Raw genomic sequence first — 20728 nt, forward strand, 5'->3', positions numbered from 1 at the left:
CAATTGTGCTGAGAAGCAGTCAGTGTAAATTGCTACGGGAGCCCAGAGGAGAGGTGAAAATTAGCCTGGAGGAGACTGCTGGCTCATACACCATGAACCAGAGCTCAGGGAACCATCATTCATTGGTGCCTTTATATGGGCAAGTGTGTGACAGCTCTGCTGGGCATTGTACCAGGGAACAGAGAAACAGTAGAGAGCCAGACTACAAAGCTCCAGTTGGTCAGGAAGACTGCAGTTTAAAAGCCCCCGTTTTAATGATGGAAGAACATGACATTTACACTGAACCAGGGAACCCTTTCCAATAAGTCCAATTAATAAGAAAAAATATTTTTATGTTCAAACCACAGACAACTAACATTAACAAGAATGGTAGAGGTGCTCTGTTACAGTGCTTCTCAAGCCTAGTTACACATTAGCACCACACAGCAGCCTTTTAGGAAACATCAATATCCAAGTTTCAACCAGACCGATGAAATCAGAATGTCTGGCAATTGGAAGGAGATATAGGTGTTTTTTTTTATCTCTCCCCAAGTGATTCTAGTAAATAGTGACAACTGAAAATACCTACTGAGCTAATCTTGTTTATTTATTGATTATGAATCAGTGTCACAAGTTTGAGGTCAAGATTACAGAATTGGTCCATGCTGGCTGGTGTGGCTCAGTGGATTGAGTGCCAGTCTGTGAATCAAAGAGTCGCTGGTTCGATTCCTAGTCAGGGTATGTGCCTGGGTTGCAAGACAGGTCCTCATTAGGGGTCCCATGAGAGGCAACCACACATTAATGTTTATTTCCCTCTCTTTCTCCCTCCCTTCCCCTCTAAAAATAAATGAATAAAAAAATGTTTTAAACATTACAGATCTAGTCAATATAACAAAATCTATGATGCACCATACAACTTAAGAGCTATAATATTACCAATACTTTACATCAATCTAATGCAGTCTTGTCCCCTCAAATAATAACCACTATCCTGAGTTTTATGATTGCCTTTTTTCTTACTCTATGCCATATGTATATGCTGTTTACCTAAGTAACACACTGGTGTAGCTTTGCCTTGAGCTCCACGCAGAAAGTATTCACCATATGTAGTGTTAGGACCTTGCCAATCAAAAGGTAATCTTTGGACCAAAAGCTTGTTGGAAATGCACAATCTGGGGCACTATCCCAGATTCACTAAGTGAGAACCTTCATTTTAACAAGATGCCCACATGCTAGTTTCATAAGCACTGTTCTCAAGACTTTGTTTGTCACCGAGATATATTTAAGTTGTTATACGTAGGTGTAGTTCTGTGAATCAGTTCTCAGGATGTTTCCAGTTGTTTTACATTAGAAAAGTACTTCGGTGAAAATCTTGTGTCTCCTAGTGCGTAGGTGAAGAATTTTTGTAGGCTACAGACCTAAAAGTGGGATTGATGGGGAAAGATAGAGACAAGTTCAGTTTCACAATACCAAATTACTTTCTAAAGTATTTTGAGTTTCACATGCCCTACAGAGTGTGTAAAAGTAGCTCTCAAATTTTTCTGATTTACTAATGAATTTTCTTTTACACTATATTTTCTCTTCTGTGGAATGTCTCGATTTATTTTGCCAGTTTGTTTATTGAATTATTTGGGTGTTTTCTCATTGATTTGTAGTTCTTACAAAATATTTATGGACATGAAAGTATTTTCAATTACATGTCTTGCAAAAGAAATTGTTAGTATATATATAGCTTTCTACTTTCTAATCTCTTCACGTGACTTCTTATGTACAGAAATTCTAAATTCTATAGTACTAAATTCATCAATCCTTCTATCTTGAATAATGGTTTTTGCTCATTTTAAGAGATATTTCTCTACCCCAAGGTCTGAAATATATTTGCCCACATTTCCTTCTAACAGTTTTAAGTTTTGCTGTTATATTTAAGTCTTTAATCTATCTGGAATTGATTTTTGTGGTCTTTGTACAGTAGAAACCTTATGTTATTTTCTCAGTGTGGAAAATCAATTGTCCCAGAACTGTTATCGAATAGTGCCAGCTTTCCTGCAGTTGATCTGAAAGCATCTTGGGTCATATGTATTCATCAGTCTGTTTCAGGACTCGCTGTTCTGTTTCACTGGACAATTTGTCTACCCCAGCACCAAGAGCAGAGTCTGAACCACCACAATTTCACTACAAAACTTGGTATTTGAGGGCAAGTCCTTTCGCCTTCTTCTTCTTTAGTATTTTGGCCATCCTTGACCTTTTTATTTTCCATAAAAATTATAAAATCGATCTGTCATGTTCCCCTCAAAATACTGTTGGGATTTTTTATTGAAATTGTGGTAGAAATCAATTTAAGGAGAATTGATACCCTTGTAGTATTGAAGATTTCTTTCTATGAATGTTGAACATTAATGTATTTCAATGAAGTTTTGTAACCTTCTCCAAGATTTCTTACACATTTGGTTAGATTTATACCCAAGTATCTTTTTAAACTTTTTGCTATTGTGAATTTTATTTTTTACTGTTTTTCCTAATGTTTTGTTGATAGAAATGTAATTTCTACATATTGTTCTTTCACCAGTCACTTTGATAAATCTTCTCATTCTTTCTAATAATTTGTCAATAAGTTGTTTGAGGTTTCTATATAGACAAGTCATTGGATCTAAAAATAAAAGTTTTGTTTTCATATTCTAATTCATACATTTGGCAGAGACAGCTATTAGTAGTAACAGGTATTTTTAGTAATAGAACACTGAACTTTAGCTGGGATCATTGCCACCTAAATCTAGGTGTGACCTAATGACCAATTTCAGGGCATTCTGTTATGAGCAGAAATGATATGTGAAACTTCCACATTACAACCTAAAAGACTAGGCACAACAATCCAGTTGACTGAAACTGGGATTTCAGGTGTGACTGTGCTGAAAAGTAAACTGATTCTGCATTCTCAAACGGCAGGCAATGAGATCAATATTCAGGGTCTTTATTGAGAATCTGCCATCACATTTTCTTACCAACTAGAAAATGAGAGAAAATACAGTGACAATGATCAAATTAAGAATGAGGCCTTCCCACACCAGATTATCTCTGCAAATGGCTTCAGCAGAGCTTCTATTAAGTTGACTGAGAGAGTTACATGCCGAGCACAAATGGTAGTAACTAAGACATCAGACAAATGTGAAAGCTACAGTCTGAAGAGGTCATTGGTTGTGTATGCTTATACACGGAACTGGTCACAGTCTCAAAGACAGAACGCTATTTGGTTTGTTAGCTATTATTTTAATACAAAGACCAAAACCTCTGCCCTTAGAAGTATAAAACTGTTCAATCCTTAAAGCCACATTTGGGCCCAAACCTTCACTCACAGGAAATGGGCTGTAAAGACTATGCAGTTCCCAAAAGAGGCATGTTTTTCAAAACATATTCTAGAAACATCCCTGGGGAGAGGAGTAGAAAAGAGGAAAACCCCATAGGGCAGGGAACAACAGACAATGGACTTACTTCCAGAGGACAGAGCCCAGGGCAGCACAGCTGCACTAGGAACAGGGAGGGACTCCTCAGCAAGGTTGGATGACATTTGCTGTTTTGCTTTCCGAGTGAGAGTTTTCATTCTGATTATTTTTTTCTTATTTGTATTAGCAAAGATATAGGCTAAGCTGTTACAGAAAATAAAAAGATACCAAAATCGAAGTTTATTTTGTTCTGAGCTAATATCCCAAGAAACAGGACCCTAAAAGGCAACACAAGGTCACAGGCTGGCAGGGTAGGGCTGTTACCCTTAATATATGATTGCAGTCTCTTTTTCTGGGGCTAAGTTGTTGTCAATTTCTTGCTACCTAGAAGTCCAGAGGGAGCATTCTGTCTTTAAGGAGGTAACACAAAACACACATACATCATTTTTATATACATTGCATTGACCCAGATTTGGCCACACATCCATACCTAGCCGCAGGGGAGTTTTTAAAATGTGGTCTGTAGCTGATCAGTCCTGTGTCCATCTAAAACCCTACCTTTAAAAAGAGTTAATACAGCATGAACTCCTAGAGACACATTAATCCATTATTTTATATTTTTTATATTGGGATAAAAGTACCTTGCCTTATATTTTTTCCATCAGTGAACCACAAGAAGCTAACCTATGACCTGATGAATAGGAATAAACATCATCCACATAACCTGAATTTTCAATCATGTGCCTTAACTGAGTGGGACTTGGGTTATTAAACAAGAGTTTTCCTCTGTGCGTGATAAGAAGAGAACACACGCATACTTAGGTGCCATAAGGGGGAAGCTGGCAGTTTTCTCACTCAAGTCCATCAGGGAAAATGTACAAGGAGAGTCATCATAGCATTATTTGGTGATAGGATGTGGAAGGGATTCTCAGTGTCCATCTCTGGGAGAGAAAAGTACATAAATGTAGTAGATGAGTCCAATAGTTTATTATGTAGCAGAGAGCAGTAGTAAATTAGCATACATATGGTGGTAGGGATGGACCTTAAAGACATAGTGCTAAGTGAAAAAAAAGTGCTTTATGCCTTAACACCATTCACATGTATAATATATTTAATAATCTAACAACACATATTTGCACACACTTCAAATATACATATCAATTTAGAAATGTGTGGCGATGGGGTAAAGAAATGAGAGTAAGCAGGGGTCAAAAGAAAAATGTAATAAATTAAAATAAGAGAATATCCTGTGTATATCAATGTTACCTACCATGATTGAAAAGAATGATTATACACCCTTTGCATTTCATGTCCAAAAGTGGAAAAAAAGAGTGACTTATGAAAGAGGCATGGGAAGCAAGTAGTACTCCCACTACTGAAAATGATCAAGTGCAAGGGATTACACCTACCCTCCCTCCTGAAACAACTATAAAACCAGAATAAATCTACGAAACAATGCTTTCCAAGGTGCTGGACATTAGACAACAAAACAAAATGATCCCTGAAAAACGAGAACAAACAAGGTGAATTCTACACTGCCCTTTCATTGCCTAAAGAAAGTTTCAAAGCCAAGCTTCAAGTAAATACAGTTGGTCTCCCTGAGTTGAAAAGATATAACTGCAAGTCTGAAGGTCAAGTTGGCTAGAACTTACAGGAGACAGTACTAAAGAGAGGAAAGCTGAACAGAATATCTGCAGAATATCTGCAGAATACTACTCTAAAATATCCAACTGATTACTGATACGCACATGCAAGGTAAAACACAGTGCAAGGCCAAGGGGAAAATCACACTTGAGAGGATTGGAGGAAATAGTATCTCTCACTGACACAGGATGAGGACCATATCATTTGCCACCTGCCAGACCAGAAAACCTAAGCAATCAAAGGATCTCAGGTAGAATATCCAAAAGGATCTTGCTAAGTAGTAGGGCAAAATTAGCCCTAAACCAAACAATGCTAAAACATTAATACCCAAAAGAATGAATTGTTTTCAAGTAACTAAACTGTGTCCTAGAACAAAGCTCAAAAATATTTATAAGGGAAAAATATACAACAGAAACTAGCATACAACATGGTAAAATTTATCATTGATGCCATCCAATAAAAAGTTACTAGGCATGCCAAGAAGCAGGGAAATAGAACAAATATAATTAAGAAAAATAAATCTCAATGAAAACCAATCCACAAATGATACGGATGATGAAATTAGTAAACAGGGGCATTATAACTACATTCAATATATTCCAGAAACTAGAGAACATACTTAACATTGGAGATGGGGAGACATTTTTTAATTCTTAAACTGATCTTCAAGAGACTTCCGCCAAGATGGAGGCGTAGGTGGAAACACTTTACCTCCTCACACAACCAAATCTAAAAACAATAAAGTTTTAACAACATAAACGCAGCCAAGCCACAGAAAATCGAACAATACGGACTCTGAAAATAACAAACCGCTCAGCTAAACCAGTGAGAGTGGTGGAACCAGCAGCAGAGTGGGTGGGGCAAAATAGATCCCCAGACCCAGGCAGCACGCAGGCAGCCGAGGGAGTGCTGCTTGGGTCCCAGGTGCATATGGGCAGACCCAGGGAAGGCACGAGATGGCTGGCTGACCTCAGCCGCAGATAAACCAGTGAAGAGACAAGGATTGAGACAGACTGAGCAGGCCCCAGCACAGGTGGTGGGCTGACCACTGTCACACATTTGCGTGCAGATAAACAGGCAGGGGGTTGGGGGGTGGCAAGCAGTGAGGCAGACTGGACTGGAGGGAGTGGAGAGGACCTCTATTGCTCCCTCTCTAACCTTGCCCCCACATACAACTTCACAAGCCAGCGACCTCAGTGGCCCCACCTGGTGAACATCTAAAGCGCCTCTCCTCAAACCATCCAGGTGTGAACAGATCAAAACATGGCTCAAAAAGAACTCAGAGCCCCAGAGCTGATCATTCTAAGTGATCAAGAAATTGCCAACCTATCAGAGGCACAGTTCAAAACACTGGTGATCAGGATGCTCAACTAATTGAAATGAAGGGAAATGCACAGGAAACTAATGGTGATGGAAAGGAAACTGGAAATCAAATCAAGAGAGCAGACCAGAAGGAAGAAAAAAATGACCAAACAGAAAAACATGAAGAAACAAGAATTCAAAAAAATGAGGAGAGGCTAAGGAACCTCCAAGACATCTTTAAACTCTCCAACATTCGAATCACAGGGGTACCAGAAGGGGAAGAGGAACAGTCACGAGCAGAAACCTTATTTGAACAAATAATAAAGGAGAACTTCCCCATTCTGGCAAAGGAAATAGACTTCCAGGAAATCCAGGAAGCTCAGAGAGTCCCAAAGAAGTTGGACCCAAGAAGGAATACACCAAGGCACATCATAATTATATTAGCCAAGATTAAAATGAAGGAGAGAATCCTAGAAGCAGCAAGAGATAAGGGGACAATCACCTACAAAGGAGTTCCCATCAGACTGTCAGCAGATTTCTCAAAAGAGACCTTACAGTCAAGAGGGGGCTGGAAAGAAGTATTCCAAGTCATGAAATCCAAAGACCTACATCCAAGATTGCTCTGTCCAGCAAAGCTTTCATTTAGAATGAAAGGGCAGATAAAATGCTTCTCAGATAAGACCAAATTCAAGGAGTTCATCATCACCAAGCCCTTATTATAGGAAATGTTAAAGGGACTTATCTAAGAAAAAGAAGATAAAAAAGATGAACAGTGAAAGGACAGCAAACTCACAGTTATTAAGAACCATACCTAAAACAAAAGCAAACTAAGAGGACAGCTAGATCAGGAGCGCACCATAGAAATGGAAATCACATGGAGGGTTAGCAACAGGGGAGTGGGAGAAGAAGAGGGGAGAAGGTACAGAAAATAAGTAGCATAGACTGTAGATAGAAAATAGATAGGGGGGAGGGTAAGAATAATAGAGAAAATATAGAATCTAAAGAACTTGAGACACGTGGTCATGAACTAAAAAGGGGAGAATGGTGGGGGAGGGGTGTGCAGGGTGGAGGGGAATGAAGGGGGGGAATAGAACAAATGTAATGCCATAATCAGTAAAATTAAAAATATTAAAAAATAAAAAAAATTTGATCTTCAAGAGATGATACTGCAATATCTAAGATATACCACTGATGATAAACATGTAATGAGACTCATCAGGAAAAAGAGAGGACCAAATAAAAATAAAAAATGAAAGAGAAATAACAACCAATACCACAGAAATGCAAAGGATTATAAGAAACTATTATGAACAACTGTATGCCAACAAACTGGACAACCTGGAAGAAATAGATAAATGTCCAGAAACATACAATCTTCCAAAACTGAACCAAGAAGAAACAGGAAATTTGAACAGATCAATCACAACTAATGAAATTTAACCAGTGATAAAACAAATTCCAACAAACAAAAGCCCTGGACCAGATGGCTTCACAGGCGAATGTTACCAAAAATTCAAAGAACAAACACCTATCCTTCTTAAACTATTCCAAAACTTTCAATAGAAGGGAAGACCGCCAAGCTCTTTTTACAAAGCCAGCAATATCCTAATTGCAAGACCAGAAACCAATACTATAAAAAAAGAAAAATGATAGGCCAATATCCCTGGTAAATATAGATGCAAAAAAATTTAACAAAATATTAGCAAGCAAAATTCAGTAATTCATTAAAAAGATTATACACCATAGTCAAGTGGGGTTTATTTCTGGGATGCAATGTTGATACAATATTCACAAATAAAATGAAGAATAAAACCATGTAAATCATATTAATAGATTCAGTAAAAGGCATTTGACAAAATCCAGCATATACAGGGGTGAACAAGAGCAGGTTTACAGTTGTTTATATGGAAAAATATAGGCAGGTTATGATTATTACAATAGCTTTATTAACTCAAAAGAATGTCTTTTCCCATATGAACAACTGTATGTCCACTTTGCTCATCCCTGTATTTGTGATAAAAACAACTGTTAGCAATGTATGAATAGAGGGAGCAGACTTCAACATAACAAAGGTCATATATGAAAAACCCACAGCTAATGTCAAAATTAATGGAAAAAATAAAAGCATTTCCCTTAAAATCAAAAACAAGAAAGTAATTTTCCAACCACTTTCACCACTCTTTTAAAAAATCCTCACCCAAGGATATATTTACTGATTTTAGAGTAAGGGGAAGGGGGAGAGAGAGAGAGAAACATCAATGTGAGAGAGAAACATTGATCAGTTCCCTCCTGTATGTGCTCCAACCAGCAATCAAACACACAACCCAGGTATGTGCCCTAAGTAGAAATCAGAACAGAAACTTTTTGGTGCACAGGATGACACTCCAACCAACTGAGCCACTTGGCCTGGGCCACTTTCACTACTCTTACTCAACATAGTACTAGAAGTTCTAGCCTCTGCAATTATACAAGAAGAAGAAATTTTAAAAACCTCCAAATTTAAAAAGAAGTTTAACTGTCAGTATTTGCAGATGACATGATGCTGTAAAGAACCCTAAATATTCCACAGAAAACTACTAGAATTAATAAATTAATTCAGTAAAGTGGTAAAATACAAAAAATACAAAAAAATCATTTCCATTTTTATATACCACCAACAAACTCAGAAAGTTAAAGTAATAAACAATCCTATTTACAATTACATTAAAAAATAAAATACCTGGAAATAGATTTAACTAAGGATGTAAAAGACATGTACTCAGAAAATTATGACACTGAAGAAAGAAATTGAAGAAGATACAAATAAGTGGAAGTATATACCATGTTCAAGGATTAAAAATAATTAACATCATTTAAATGTCTATACTACACAAAGTAATCTATAAATTCAATGCAATTCCTACCAAAATATCAACATTATATTTCACAGAACTAGAACAAATAATCCAAAAATTCATATGGAACCACCAAAGATCCCAAATAGCCACAGCAGTCTTGAGAAAGAAGGAGAAAGTTGGGAGTATCACACTACCTAATATCAAACTATATTGCAAGGCAATAGTAATCAAAACAGCATTGTACTAGCATAAAAACAGACATGTAGATCAATAAAAGAGATTAGAGAGCCCAGAAATAAACCCAGGCCTATATGGTCAATTAATACTTAACAAAAAAAGCAAGGACTTAGAATGGGGTAAAGACAGTTTATTCAATAAATGGTGTTGAAAAAAATTGGACAGATACACGCAAAAATGTAACTAACCACCTTTTTACACCATATACAATAATAAACTCAAATCATTAAATTTAAAATGTAAGATTCTAAACCATAAAACTCCTATAAGGAAACACAGGCAGTAAAATCTCAGACGTCTCTCTTAGCAATATTTCTTCTGATATATCTGCATGGGTGAGGGAAACAAGAGAAAAAATAAACAAATGGAGTGCATAAAACTAAAAAGTTTTTCTTCACAGCAAAGGAAACCATCAATAAAATAAAAATACAACCTACCGAATGGATGAAGGTGTTCACCAATGACGTATCTGATAAGAGGTTAACATCCAAAATTTATAAAGAACCTGCACAACTCAACCCCAAGAAAACAAACAGTCCAATTAAAGAACAGACAAAGGATCTGAATAGACACTCTTCAAAGAGCAAATACAGATGACCAATAGATACATGAGAAGATGCTCAATGAATGTCACTAATTATCAGAGAAATGCAAATTAAAACCACAATGAAGTATCACCTCACACCCATCAGAATAGCAATCATCAATATACCAAAAGACAACGAGTGTTAGACAAGATGTAGAGAAAGGGGGACCCTCGTGCACTGCCAATGGGAACAAAGACTGGTGCAGTCACCATGGACAGCAGTAAGGAGGTTCCTCAAAAAATTTAAAATGGAATTGCCTTATGGTCCAGCCATGCTGCTTCTGGGTATTCAACTGAGGAAACTCGAAATATTAATTCAAAGGAATGCATGCAGCCTATGTTCATTGCAGCATTGTTTGCAGTGGCCAAGATATGAAATCACACCCAAGTTCCCACGCATAGGTGAATGGATAAAGAAGCAGCATGTATATACAATGAAATATCACTCAAGCATTAAACAAAGGATAAAATCTGGCGAATTGTGACAGCATGGATGGAGCTAGAGGGCATTATGTTATGTTAGGCGAAATAAGTCAGTCAAAGGTAGACAAATGTTATTATTAGAGAGATGCAAATTAAAACTGCAATGAAATATCACCTCAAACTTGTCAGAATGGCCATCATCAATATATCAACAAACAACACATGTCGGCAAGGATGTGGAGAAAGAGGATTTCACTTAAATGTGGAACCTAGAGAGCAAAATTAAAAAACAAACAAAACTGGCACATTCTCCCTGGAGCACGCCTGCGCCTTTCTGCCCCTTCCTTCTTCAGGCAGGTAGCTTTGCTCTCTTCCTCACAAACTCTGAGGATCCAAAGGAGACTTACCACGAGGGGAGCAGTGTGCAGGGGCAGCTCACATGGGGCTACGCCTCTGAATCTGTCTCCAAGGACCCTCCTTCGGCCTCCCACACGTTTCATCGAGCCGGAAGGAAGCTCTGCCTTGTCTCAATCCTGTCGCTGTGATCCTGCCTCTTTCACCTTGATCCCTTCCCTTGTTTCATTGTCTCTAGCTTTAATAAACATACTCTCAAATTTTTTTAAAAACTGAGACAAACTCATAGACACAGAACGAAGACTGATGGTTGCCAGACAAGAGGGGAGTTCAGCACTGGGTGAAAAACATGAACGGATTAGGAAGTACAGATCGGAAGTGGGAACCTTGATAGAAAAAGACACCTACTGAGTAGGGTTCCCGATGGCTACCTGGGATCGGATTTAAAAAGCAGAGCTTAGCAGCCATTTCTGGCACAAAGGCCCCTCAAGCAAACTGCATTTCGTGCCAAAGGCCTGCCTCTGCACTAAATCACCTATCTGCACTGTTTCTGCCACCTGAGCCAGCCCTTATAGAGGAGCTGCTGGAGTCCAATATCAACCAATACGACTGAGAGTTTCCACGTTTAATCAGAGCTGTGCAGCTCCTACCAATCAGAGCAGCTCTGTTCTGATCGGTCAAGGACCAGGGGCAGGGACTTCTGTCTGTACCCAGCAGCTCCTCTCTGGGAGCACACTTGCCACTGAAGACTGAAGATTGCATTTCCACAGCTGGAGTTAAAACAACGAGGACATCTTGCAGGAGACAGTGGAGCCTACTAGCACTAAGCAGAGTGGAGCCGACCAGCGCAAAGCGCAGTAGCTTGGAGCTGCCCATCTGAAGAGGGGCGTGGCCCCAGGGAAGCCTCCCTGCTGTGCTGTTCTGCACAGCCTGGCTGTGGCACTACTGAGCTGTCCCATGGCTGGGCTGTTTTCACAGCCAAGGCATATTCTGTTGAGCTGTTTGCACTAAACAAAATGTCCTTCTTCACCACACCCAAAATCGGGGATTCCTGTTGGCATTTGAACTATCACCAACAACCAAGTGTTGACAGCAGTTACAGAATAGCCACGGGGATGTAAAGTGCATCATGGGGAATACAATCCATAATATTGTAATCATTATGTATGATGCCCAGTGGGTACTGAAAATAACAAGGAAGCACATTGTAAAGTATATGATTGTCTAACCACTATTCTGTACATTTGAAACTAATATAAAATAATATTGGGTGTAAATATATATATATACTTTTCATTAAATAAAAAATACAAAATACCAAAAAAAGCCCACTGATGGGATTAACATTATATTAAATATTATAAAATGTTAGTGAATTTGAAGATATAGCCATTGAAACTACCCAACACAAAACACAAATAAGAAAAAGACAGAAAAATGAGCACAGCATCAGTAAGTTATCTAGATGAGGGGCAGAAGTATAGTTGAAAATAACAGCCAAAAAGTTTCCAAAACAAATGAAAATTATAAATTCACAGATCCAAGATCTTCAATAAACCCCAAGCAGTAGAAACATGAAGAAATTACAAGAAAGACTATCATACTCAAATTACTTACAACCAGAGCTTAAGAGAATTTTCAAAACAACAAAAAATAAAAGGCATACTTCATACAGAGGACCAAAGATAAAATCGACAGCAGATTTCTCATCAGTGACAATGGAAGCTGAAAGAAAGTGAAGCATTATCTTTAAAGTACTGAGGGAGGGTGGACCTTCAGCAACCTTGAATTCCACACCCAGAGAATGTATCTTGGAAAGGTGAAATAAGGATTTTTTCGGGTATGAAAATGTGGAAATTTTTAGTACCAGCAGAATGACACCACAAAAAAAGGTTAAGAAAGTCCTTCTGGCAGACAGAAAATGATATCAGAAGGAGATATAAATCAACACAAAGAAATGAAAAACACCAGATATGGTAATTACATTAGTAAATATACAAGGAGGGACCAAAATTAAAAAATGGAATTATCTTCTGGAGGGTGAGCCCCTTGCAGTACAGGCTTCCCCCACTAAGTGAGGATTCTAGGAACTCATCTGTATCAGTGTGCCAGCTGGCATTATTGAAAGAAGCTGCATTCAACTTTGGTAAATTTTTTTGAAGACTCTTTCAATACATTTGTCCATTTCATAATGGGTGGTTTACAAATGCCCCTGCCCACACTGCTCTGAGTGTTTAGTAGCTTTTCACCAAAAATGGCATGACCCCCATGGCCCACCCTCCCTAGACACCCGATCTCACCCCCAAAATGTTTTGTCAGTGTAGAGGAGGTGAAACAAGAAATGGCAGAAGCAATAAAAGGCATGAAAAATCACACGTTCAAAAGCTGTTTTGAGCAGTGGAAAAAAAGTCTCAGTACGTGCATTGCATCAAATGAAAAGTACTTTGGAGGTGACTGAAGTTTAAACATGTAAAAATAAATACACAATTTTTATAAATAAATGTTGGCTTGGGGGGCTTCCCCCTTTGTATAATATAAACTTTTAAAAAGGCAGTTGACTCTCTAAATAATAAAATGTATTTTTGAATTTACAAAACATATTGATGTGAAATGCCTGACAATTACCACAATGGTCAGAAGTAGAAAAATAGAAGCATACTTTTGTCACGTTCTTAAACTATATGTAAAGTGATAAGGTATTATCTGAATTAGATTGCTTTACATGAAAATGTATACTATAAACCTTAAATGAAACAAAAAAATTACAGCAAATGAAGCAACAAAGAGGAAAATATGATGTCATTAAAATGTTCAGGCTAATGAAAAACAAGTAGCCAAATTAAAGCCCAATCATGTAAGTAGTCATATTATATACAGGAAATCTAAACATCCACATGGATAATAAAAGCAATAACTAACTATAAGCTACCTACAAGAAACCCACTTTAAACTTAGCACAAATGTGTTAGAAGTACTAAATGCATGAAAACTACATACGTTTCTCATGCTAATCAAAAGAAAGCTGGAGCACAGCTTGAAAGGTATCTTGCTGCCCACATTTCTGGTAGAGCATTAAAAAGAGAACAGTGGCACAAATTGGAAAATAATGGATTTCTCAATTCATGCTTTAAAGCCACCATTTCTCCCATACCTGAACCTAAGACACTACAAGAAAAGAGAACTATGACTGTATATACATATATTCCTCATAAATATAGATGCAGAAAATCTTAATATAATTTTAGCCAGTCAAGTCTAATACTATACAAAAGAATAATATATTGTAATCAAAGGGGACTTGTCCCAAGAATTCATGGTTGGATCAGATTAGTTGATGAAATTTAATATGTGATTCTCTCAAAAGATGGAAAAAAGCATCTCATGAATTTAGCTGGGCTGTAACACCCAGTTATTTAATCCAACACCAATCTAGGTGTTAGGTGCTACTGTGAAGGTATTTGAAAGCTATGGTCAATATCTACAACCAATAGACCTTATTTTAAATAAAGAGATTGCCCTTGATGATGTAGGTGGACCTCATCCAATCAGTTGAAAGACCTGCAGAGTGAAACCTGAGATTTTCCGGATTAGAAATTCTGCCTAAAGACTACAACATCAATTCTGGCCTGAGACTTGCCCTCCCTATTTTGGACATGCCAGCCCCTACAATTGCATAAGAAAATTCCTTAAAGTAAGTCTCTTGATAGATGCCATAGGTAGATAGATGGTATTTAGTTAACATATATTCATAAATATACACTATTTGTAACAAAATAATATATTTGTTATGTAATTATATATATGGATGATATACAAATACTAATATATATAGAAAGAGAGGAACAGAATCTTAAGGATATATTTTCTGAATCACTTTGGGGGTTTCTGAAATTGGCTTTCTCATCAGACTATATTTAAGGGCATTAGTGACCCAATCTCCACTAGTAAAGAATGCACTGATAGTCTGTAGCATCATGTGGCAAAAGACATAGACAAAATATTATTAGTGGATATTCCTAATCAAATACAGGGTTCAGCACAAATAATGCCTATTTTTTATTACAAACTCCTTTAATAAAAAATCATAAGCATGTAATTCTGTAACATAACAATGTCACACTCAAGCACACCATATGACATTTCAGGTGAAATGTTCAAGTTAAAACAATGAACCATTACACCCATATTATTACCCTACCAGCCACTTTCAAGCAGGTTTTACTTCTGCTGGACCCTGTACTTATAAAAATGAAGGTTCTGGGTGGTGACCATGTATTTGATAACTATTTTTGTTAAACTAACAAGTTTGGTCAATTTCTCCTGAGAGCATTGGAGAAGGTAGTGGGGGGGGGGGCGGGAAGGATAAGTTCAAAGCAAAAGTTAGCAGCTCAAGCCCAGCATGAAATAACTGAAGGTGTCTATGTCATTTTAGGAAAAAAATCGTCTCTCTGAAAACCAAACTCTGAGCCTCATCCTGCAGGTAGCTGAGTGACAATGTGAATAGAATTATCAGCCTCATATGGTAATTCTGTTCAACTGGATACAGTGTCTGGAAAGGATTCTGAAAACCAGGATGGGGACATATGGACAGATTCTGGTGAAGCTGGGGATAGTGAACCCTTGAATTCTGTTTTGAGTCTTCTTTGCCTATAGAAATATCCCTTCCACAGTGTCTGAAAAGATCAAACGGCTTTGCCTGAGGGAACTGCAATGGCTTTTCCTGAAGTAGTTGTCTTGCAAGACTGCTGATTCTCCCCAGGGCCTATGACCACATGACTTGTCTTTCCTTTCAGACATACTGCAAGATTCAAGGACCAGCAGATCATAAGGAGTAAGATACAAATTAGAACACATTAAGAAGCATACTATATCCTAAGAGAACTACATAATTTTTCTAACTCTATTCAGAAAGAAATCTTGGGAGAATGTGTGGGAATAGATATTAAGGGTGTGAAAAATGGTGGAAGGAACATAAAATTGGATCCTGTCATATTTACAGATATGGGCACATTAAGCAAGAATTCTGAATTCAACGTACAGCATCAACAGTTAAAAGGGCTCTAAAATGTTTTGGGTGGTTGGGTGAAACATGGACCAAAGTTTGGCCAACACTAAATGAAAATGAAATGCCAGAATTGCCTTGGTATAATGTAGGGCAAAGTCTGCAAAGGCTGAGGGAGATTAGAATGTCACAGTTAATGTATCATGTAAGACCAGCCTCTGTGGGAAGGCCCAAGTGACAGGCCTCTCACCACAACCAGGGGAAAGAAATTGTGAGGGGAGCCCCAGCACTTTTGTCGGTGGTCACTCTGCTACCGAAGCCAGAGCATTGGGCTCTGCTGCCTCTGAGCCAGAAGACTTAAATGCAGTGGAGATCATTGGACCCCAAGGTAGCAGGCGGTCGAAGACAAGGTGTGTATGGTCGCCATAATGAACTACAGGGTCAACGCAGTAATCAGAGTAATCTGACTCACAGAGACCGATTCATTGCCTCACTGATTATCATCCCTAGGGAGAGAAATGGATGGCTCTTTTCTGGCTGGAACCATGGAGGGTACAGAGAAGAAGGAGGTTCCTGCTGTGCCAGAAACCCTTAGGAAAATGCAAAGGTATTTCACAGAGCTGAAGATCAAGTGACTAATTAAGAAGTATGCCCAAAATATGCCTTGAGAGGCAAGGAGAAAACACATCTATGAAAAGCCAAGCACTATTGCTAGAAATATAGGCAGATGTACAGAACTGAGATTCAAATGGCTATGGTCACAAGAAAAGTTGGCTACTTGTACATACCTGCGGAACCCAAACCCTCATTGGTCAATCATGTATCAGTGATAGCCTTCAACAGAACTTCAATGGCTCCCTTTGTTAAGCTCAACAAGACTTCAATTAACTGCTGAGGATTGTGAAACCTTGTATTGTATGGGGATACCCAAACCTGAAGTCAGCAAATGAATTGATCTACAAGTGTAGTTATGGCAAAATCAACAAAAAGCAAATTGCCCTGACTGGTAACACATTGATTGCTTGATCTCTCGGTAAATATGGCATCATCTACATGCAGGATCTGGTTCGTGAGATCTACACAGTGGGAAAACACATCAAAGAAGCAAACAACTGCCCGTGGACCTTCAAATTATCTTCTCCACAAGGTGGAATGAAGAAAAGTGATTCATTTCATGGTAAAAGGAGATGCTGGTAACAGAAAAGATCAGATCAACAGGCTTATTAAAAGGGGGAACTAAGGTATCTACCAAGGTTACTTTTAATCTGGTTAGTCAATATTGACTTCCTTAAAATTGAAAATATAAAAAAGGAACAGATGGACTATGTACTAAATTAAGTGAAAGAGTTCTAAGTTGAATGATCATAAGTTGAATCACCAAAACAAAAACTCATACCCCCTCAGGCAATTCTCAGACTTTGAACAAGTTTTACCAGGGTGATTGTGCACTAGGAAAAAGGAAAATCATCTGACTTCAGGGGATTACTTAACCTTGGCTGGTCACTAATTCCAGGAAACTCAGCATGTCACTGTGGCCCACCAGTCATCCGAGGGGCTTATGAAGGTCAAATGATCAACAAGGTTTTAGTTCAAGTCCATCTCACAATGGGTACAGTGCATTGCCAAACTTATTCTGTGGCAACTTCCACAGTTCCAGACACATAATTGGAATAGACGTACAATGGAACCTCGGTTCTTGAATTTAATTTGTTCTGGAAGGCTGTTCAAGAAGTTGTTTGTTCAAAAGCCAAATTACATATATGAATGATCATATAGGTATGAGCATGAAAGGGTTATTGGGTAGAAAACCAAAATTTCATTCACAACTAAGACCATTTTTCTATGAACAACTCAGTTGAGAACAGAATTGTTCAAGATGGGAGATAATCAAAAACGGAGGTTTGACTGAGCTGAGTAAGTGGCAGAATCCCCACTGCCCTCCTGAACTGCAGAGCGAGAGCTGCTATGGCAGGAAAGACCAAATGGAAGGCACGAAACATACCCAGAAAAACAGTAAACCAAAAGCAACACCACATTCCCGGATGGATTTCAGAGGCTGGCACCCTCAAAGGATACAGGGTAATGGTTCCTACCACATCCCCTCTCACTCCCGCTATTTGGCCTGTGCAGATAAACAGATGAATCTGTGAGATTGACAGTGGGATTCTGTAAACTTAATCAGTGGTGACTCCGATTACCCCTGCTGTTCCAGATGTGATTTCATTGCTTCAACAAATTAACACCTCTCTCATGCCTAGTATGCAGCTATTGATCTGGAAAATGCCTTTTTCTTGCTATGTTAACAAAGACCCCAGAAGCCATTTACTTCTAGCCGTCAATATGCCCTGCCTGTCCTAATTTAGAAGTACATCAATACTCCAGCTTTGTGTCATACTTTAGTCCATAGAAACTTGATTACCTTTTCCTTCCACAAGACTTCACACCGTTCCATTACATTAATGACATTGATGAGCTACTAAACTAGAACTGGCAACTATTCTAAACTTTTTGGTAAGATTTGCATATTAAATGGTAGGAAATGAATGCAATAAAAATTCAGATGCCTTTTTTCTCAGCGAAGTTTCTAGAAGTTTAGTGCTCTGATATATGTTGAAATGTCCCTATATATCCTAGGCATAATGTCCACAGGACCTCTTTGGATTGTGGAGGTAACATATTTCTTATTTGAGTAAATTACTCTGGCCCATTTACAAAGTAACCCCCAAAGCTGTTACTTTTGAGTTTTTTCCAGAAGAAGAGAAGTCTCCACAACAGGTTCAGAATGAGGCTGCTCCGCAGCATGGACCACATGACCCACAAGATCAATGGTGCTTGATGTATCAGAAGCAAATGGGGATGATGTCTTTGGCAGGCCCCTATAAATATTTCCCAAGAGAAATGACAGGATATCTACATACAAAGACTTATACACAATAGTCTACATCAGCCCTATTTGTAATGGTCAGAAACATCCAACATTCCAATGTCCTTCAACAGGTGGATGAATAAACCCATTATCATATAGCCATACAATGGAATACTAGTCAGCTATAAAAAAGAATAAACAATTTATCCACACAACCATAGAGATAAACCTCAAAATAATTATTCTTAGTAAGAGAAGCCACATACATGTGTATGATTTCATTCATACAAAGTTCTGGAAAATGCAGGCTGACCTAAAGTGAGGGAAGGCAAATCACTGGTTCTGGGGAGGGGTGGGGCAGACAGGCAGAAAACTTTTGAAGATGATGGGTATGTTAGTGCAGTGGTTGTTTTCAGAGGTTTGTGCATATGTAAAACCTTGTCAACCTGTGCACGTGAAGTATGTGCCATTTATTTCACATCAATTGTATCTCAGTTGAGCTTTTAAAACATTTAAATATAAGAAAATAGTTGCACGGGCAAATACTTCTGTGTTTTCCATTCATAATGACATTGTAAGTTAAGAAATGTCCTATTTTCATAGTTTGTTATGAGGTTTGTTTGCTTTATTTTTATTTTGAAATTGTAAGTGGGTATTAGATATTATTAAATGCTTTTTCCTGCATTTACTAAGATAAGATATAAATTTCCCCCTTTAACTGTTAATGTCATAGCTGATTACCATAAATTTTTTTTTAAGATTTTATTTATTTATCTTTAGAGGGGAAGGGAAGGAGAGAGGGAGAGAAACATCAATGTATGGTTGCCTTTCGTGCGTCCCCTGCTGGGAACTGGCCTGCAGGGAACCTGCCTGCAACCCTGGCATGTGCCCTGACTGGGAATCGAACCGCGATTGTCTGGTTCGCAGGCCCGTGCTCAATCCACTGAGCTACACCAGCCAGGGCTGATTACCATAATTTTTAATGTTAACACCTCATTATATATATATTTTTTACTGGATTTAATTTACCCATACTTTAAGATATTTTTGCATCTAAGTCAATGAGAGAGGCTAGCCAATACATTTTCTTTCTTTTTCTGTCTTCTCTAATTTTGATTCCAAGCCTATACCATACCCATGAGCAAAGTATGCACTTTTTATTCTCTTAGGGAGTTTACATAAGATTATACAAGTTTAGAATGGCCATATTTCATTTGGAATACATTTGGGAGACTAGGCAGGTAAAACTCTACTTGTGGTAAAATTTTAAACTCATATTTACTTAATAGATATAAAAGTATATTTAGATATTCTATTTCTTCTTGAGACTATTTTTAATTTCATTTTTCTAATTTATTCCATTTTATCTTTGTTTAAATTCTCTCTAATAAAATTATTTTACTTAAATCTTTCCTATGTCTTCTTTTTCTTCTTAATATTTTATCATTGCTCTTTTTTCTTCTCAATTGATTTCACTTAATTTTTTCTTATTACTCTTTTCAAACAATCAACCTTTGACTCTGTTAATCTACTTCATATTATTAATGTTTCCTGAATCTATATATCCATGTTTTTATTCCTGATTTTAAGACTGGTTAGAATACCCTGCAAAAACTCTTTAAATGTTTCCTCTTTTTCATTCTATCTGTTACCTTCCTTGGGACTCTAACTATATAAATATTAAAATTTGTATTTTATCCACCATTTCTCTTAGTATCTTTTTCATATATCCTATCTCTTTGCTTTTTATGCTGTAGTCTAAGTAATTTCCTTAAACATATATTCCAGGTAATTAATTTTCTGCTTGGCTACAAATAATCAACAATTAAGATTTTACTTCAGGCTTCTGTCAAGACAGCAGTGCAAGTAAATGCAGTACTGATCTCCTCCCACAACCACATCAAAATTACAACTAGACTACAGAGCAACCATCATCCAGAACCACCAAGAATCTAGCTGAATGAAAGTCCTACAACTAAAATTATAAAGAAGAAGCCACATGAGACGTATAGGAGGGGCAGAGGTGCCAAATGAGCTGGTCCCAACACATGTGTGGTGGGT

The 20728-nt window shown here is 37.7% G+C and overlaps 1 pseudogene; it reads left to right on the forward strand.

Annotated features, from left to right (window-relative positions):
* The first annotated feature begins 13428 nt into the window (after positions 1–13428).
* On the forward strand, positions 13429–17041 carry LOC119049208 (60S ribosomal protein L7-like; annotated as a pseudogene).
* Positions 17042–20728: the final 3687 nt, after the last annotated feature.

Source organism: Artibeus jamaicensis, unplaced genomic scaffold, assembly GCF_021234435.1.
Source record: "Artibeus jamaicensis isolate MK-2021 breed Jamaican fruit bat unplaced genomic scaffold, CSHL_Jam_final scaffold_660, whole genome shotgun sequence".
NCBI lineage: Eukaryota > Metazoa > Chordata > Mammalia > Chiroptera > Phyllostomidae > Artibeus > Artibeus jamaicensis.